We start from the raw sequence: 5,498 nt of genomic DNA, 5'->3' as shown, positions 1-5,498 counted from the left end.
TTTCAATTGGAAAAAAAAAAAAAGAATGGCCTTGCTGCAAAGCTGAAATGGATTCTGGGTCACTAACATAGACTGGAGCTCCCCTACTGAACTGTAAGATTTTCAGATCCCGAGAGAACCCAGCGTAAGACTTGGCCAATGGAAGTGACTCAGTAGCTACTGCTGAGATGAATCCTGAGATGAGCCACTTTCCCAGTGGACCAGAGGGTGGGGCGCAAGGCAGGGAGGACCGCTTTAGGCCTGGGACTTTCTCCTCTTAGTGCTACAGTACCACTCTTTTACTGATTTGTGTCGTGTGTTGAGATTCGGGAGATGGCAAGTCTCGTCTCTATCTGCAGCCATAGTCAAGCTCTAGAGCGCTTCACGAGCTGAATCTGTGGTCCATCCCAAGAAGATTTTGAGTCTCAAGAGCAGAGCAGACACGACCTGGATGCCCAGAGTCAGTTCCTTACGCTTTCGGGTGCTGACAGTGGGCACACACAGGCCTGATCCTTTTCCCAAGGGTGCTTACAATACGGAAGCACAAACAACCAAACGTACAGGCATGTCCGAGGGAGAAAAACACACACATGCTGAGATCTAAATGGCACCAATCCAGTGAGTGTGGAATTGGATAACAGACCAGGTACTGAAATCCCACTGCTTCTAAAAGGGGAGACGTTCCTACTTAAGGCAAAAATGGGAACATGGGAAAAATGGAAACATGCTTCTCTCACAGAGTATTTAGTAGCACCAGTCACTAATCATCCATGATAAAGTTCCAGCTGTCTTGGTCACTCTTCAGGGTTTTCAAAGGGTATTATTTTTTCTAGCTTTGTAGTTGTGCTCTACGGGGAGGAGGTAGGGCCGGGGGAGGGGGATGAGGGTCTCCCAGAACCATTCTGCCATAGCCAGAAGTAAGACTCTCAGACCTGTGTGATTCTGTTTGCTTTTAATTTTTTTAAGATTAAAATTCATTATTTAATAAAACTCTGTAAAACAGAATCCCAATATGTAGAGTCATTAAAAAAAATCAGGAGCTTCAGTTCAACCTGGGTGGGAGCACTCCAGGTTTTCCCATTCAGCGCTCTCCGACTCCTCGGCATAAGCCTCTGGGGCCCCGCTTAAGAATTTTAAACACGGGGGTGGGGGGGGGACACTTGCAATATCAGAGATCTAGGTGGTGTGTGAGGATCATTTACCTTTTTTTTTTAAATCACAGCTATTAAATTCTAGCTCAATTGAGTGTTAAGTCCTCAATGCAGAACTTAAAAATATATATTTCCCTGTTCCTACGTTTCCACTCATTTCCATTCAATCTCATTTTCCTTATAAGCTCTAAGTGTATCTACCAGTCTATTGCCTGACTTTACGAGGTGATTTTAGCCTTCACCCATGATAATTCGACTTCATGTCTTTCTTTCTTATCTGCTTAAGAAGTTCTGAAATATCATCAAGGCTTCCCGAATCTCCCAGCCTTCCTAATGCACTACTTCTAAACTCACTGTATATGCTTCCAGTGAAGCACTTATCATTACAGTGACTGTTCAGTTTCTATTATATTGTTTTCTCAAAAAAGGAATGGACTATCACCATCTCAAATCCTCTCCTCAAACTCTTTTTAGACTTGGGCTCCTTCTCATCATTCAGATCCAGCAAGACTTCCTCGGGGATGCCTTCCTGACCGTCACGTGGAGAGCAGCACTCCTCGGCTCTGCATCATGTAGCCTGCTTCTTTGCCTTCATTGTATTTATTACTTTCTGGGAAGTACTCATCAATTTATATGTCAATTTCCCACAAACGCCATGAGAACAGAAACTTTGTTTGCCTGGTTCAGTGTCATTCCCCAGCACCAAGAACAATCCCTATCACATAGTAACTACTCAGTAAAGAACTGTGAATAAATATATGAGTCGCTGAATTATCATCTTTTTACTCTTGCTGATGGGATAGAAAAGAATTATTGGTGTTTGTCGACTGAACGAATGAATGGATGAATGACTGACTTCTTTGTGCAAAGATAAAAATAACGCAGCAGGACTTAGCACTGGATAGGATACATTTATGACGGGGACTTCAGGGTCAAATGCTTGCCTTTGGTGATACACAAAGCCTAGGAGATGAGTCAGAGAGGCACACTTCCTCCCCGTGAATCATGCGCTTCCTCCATCAGGCATTCCCACAAACGAGGCACACTTCCTCCCCGTGAATCATGTGCTTCCTCCATCAGGCATTCCCGCAAGCCGGCGGTCTTTTAAAATCCACTGCTGAGCAACTTGACATGTCTCAGCTACATGCATCTAAATCCCTATGACAGAATTTAGAGGGAATTTGTATCTGGCATCAGAAAATAAAATAGAGTAGGCTGTTAAGGAAATTGACATTCCCATCATCGATTTGTATTGTTGTTAGATGTGTTTAGTTGAAGGTCTTCTGCAAATTCTATTAAATCTAGCAGTTTTATCTTTTCTTAGGCATTTATTTGTTCTCCAAGTCAGACTGAGGTAGAACACAAACTAAGCCCTGGTAAGAACAGTTTCTGTTTCTAGACATCAATTTTCCCCCTTCACACCCTTGATGCAGTGTTTTCTTCTGATGACATTTATCATAGTCTTTCCTGAGATATAGTCATTGACTTATTAGCCTTTTTGCTTGAGTACAGTCCTTCATGTTTTTGGTTAAATAACTGCAACATATATTTTTACAACCCCTTCCCCTTTCTTGCGCCTTTTCCCAGACAATATGCTTAGCACAGAAGCTCCTAAACAGAAGGTCCCTGTAGCCACGGGCTAGGTGAGAATGGCGCAACAGTGACGGTGGTCTCTAAAAGGCCCGAAGAGGGACACTTGGTTGACCAACAATTTTTAATTAAAAGAGGCTGGACATGGTTGTAAATGAAATGATCCTGAAATAAAATACATTCAGCAGAATGATTTCACTGTGGGATCACTAAATTCATTCATTAAAAACAAACAAACAAACAAACAAACAAACTTTAATGCCTACATTCCTCCTTTTCTGCCTTCCTTTTTTTTTTTTTTTCACTCAGTCTGGTGGCTGTTGTGGTCCATCTGAGGAGGGTACTGAAGTGGAGTAAGATGATAGTCCAGTGAGGTTTCTCACTTTTAGAGAAGGGAGGCAAAGATGGAAAGGAGAAAAGCTGGAATGAGTTTTTTATTGTTGGGTCAGACTTGGAGATATTGATGTGACTTCTCCACCCTGAGATCCTAAGATCACTGACACCCTAGTGGCCATCAACACAACTAGTGTCCAGATCTTGGCTTCTCAATACCATTTCTCTATTGCAAGGAAGCAGGGCTCATCAGAGAAATGGCAGATTCCCACGTCTGGGTCTGGAAGACAACAAGATAGCCTGGAGCATTTTGTTTTACCAGAAAGAAAGAAAATTCTCAAAAAAAAAATGATGAGGACGTGTCAAAAGGATGCACAGACAGCTTGCAGGGGCTCCCACTGGTTAAAATCAGGGAAAATCTGAGCCTAAAAATTAAAAGATAGTAAGAGATTACAACTCACTAAATTAAACTGGAATCTACAAGTCCATACTAATATAAACAAACGGAAGTGTTAATAAAAGGGAGGATGTTTTTCCATACAAAATGCAAACTGATAACATAGTAGAAATGATGTACTTAGAAGATCTCCACTTCACTGTAATAATGATACTAATAATTAATTCAGGCAAGGCATACCAGTGGTACCAAACATCAGCGAAAGGGGGGAAGAATGAAATTTTAAGTACTGTCGGATTATCTCTCTATAAAATATTACTAATTACCAAGGGGAGGAGAGCTATTTGTAGGGGAACTAGTACCAGGCAGACACCACTTTAAACAAGTGATCAGGGTCAGCACCACCAGCAATGAAACACAAGCTGTGGGATGCGTACGGGTAGAGGAACAAAACGTCACGTATGTGATAATTTGGTCAAAAAAGCAGCAAAGCATACCTTCATCAAATTATGAAGAAATACTAGAGAAACCCCATTCCATGAAATAACTGGTTTGTAAGCTTTGAAAATGAATGTCAGGGGACGATTAGGATCCTGTCCCAGACTAGAGGAGACCAGAGTGCTGACAGCTGGTGCCATGCAATCCTGGACGGCATCCTTTTACTTCAAAGGACATCAGCAGGAAAATTAGAGAAACGTGAAAGACGCCTCTAGGCAAAGGATACAGGGGAGTTCAATGCACTATTCTTTCAACTTTTCTGTAAATTTGAAATTGCTTCTGTATCCCATATGGTTTCCTATAAGATTTCTATTATCTCCTGTTCTTCTGATCCATTATACAACACATAGTTAGTTATTGGATATATTATAATCAGCCATTAATGCCAGTTTTAATCAAACGGAATTTACCAAAGACATGGTAGATGTCTTAAGGCACACGTCATCTCGCCTCCTTTCTTTACTCCCCATTTTGCTTCATTACTCTTCACCCACCCTTGTCTCCTTTCCAAACCATTCTTCATGTAACAGGACCTTTGCACATACTGTTCCTTAGCCTGCAACATTCTTTTCCCTGTCTTTTCATACATCTTGTCCCTATCTTCCCGTTCCTTCTGTTCTCAGATGACATGTTACCTTTTCAGAGGTCTTCTCTAACTATCCTGTTTGCTGAAAATCACCACCAACTGCTTTCTATCACATTACTCCATGCATGGCTCTCATAGAAATTATTGATCTATTGTATTTATTTACTTGTCTATTCAGGTGTTCGGTGGCTGACTCACTATCCTTTAAGTTCTGTAAGGACAGCATTTCTGTCTTTCTATTTTGCAGCTCTATCTCCAGACCCTAACAGGATGCTTGATAATCAGCAGAGGCTTAATAAATATTTGTTGAATTAATCCAGTTGGCACCAGCATGCTTGGGATCTGATGTCCCCTCTGCATTAGTTTCATTCAATTCTACATCTCTAGCACCTAATCTCATGCTCAGTGCATATGCTGTTGAATGAAGAAAGGAATGAATAAACATAAATGAAAGAAGATGGGGCTGAAATGAAGAGGCAGTGTTTAACCTGAAGAAATCATTGTCTGTGGTTATCATTTTGGCCAATTAAGAACTCAAAATGTTGGACATTTTGAGACAAATTTTATGGCAAATGCTGCCCCTTATTTTTCCTCAAATTATTGCCCGTGAGTGGTATACAATCCTCTCCTGAAGGAGAAAGAATGCAGTGAAAATGCACCTTTTAGTTACCTTAAAGTTCAAGCATACAAAAATACCATGACTTAAAAGTTCTGAGAAACTTCAATGTTCTCACTTTTAAAATCAGGCCAGGATGTCCAAAGCATCTGATCGAAAAGGCTGAGAATGTATTTTTTATTTTGTTCGGTACTTCTCCAATGAAGAATAAGTTCCCAGGGCTTAACAGAATGCATTTTAACAAAAGAAAGAGAAGTCATTTTGTAAAGTATATAAAAAAAATCTAGATTGACGTCTTATCCAGAATTTGAAATATTCATGCTCTTTAGAAAATACGTCAGGAGACAT

Source organism: Vicugna pacos, chromosome 19 (genome assembly GCF_048564905.1).
Source record: "Vicugna pacos chromosome 19, VicPac4, whole genome shotgun sequence".
Classification (NCBI taxonomy): Eukaryota; Metazoa; Chordata; class Mammalia; order Artiodactyla; family Camelidae; genus Vicugna; species Vicugna pacos.
This window is presented reverse-complemented; position numbering follows the sequence as displayed.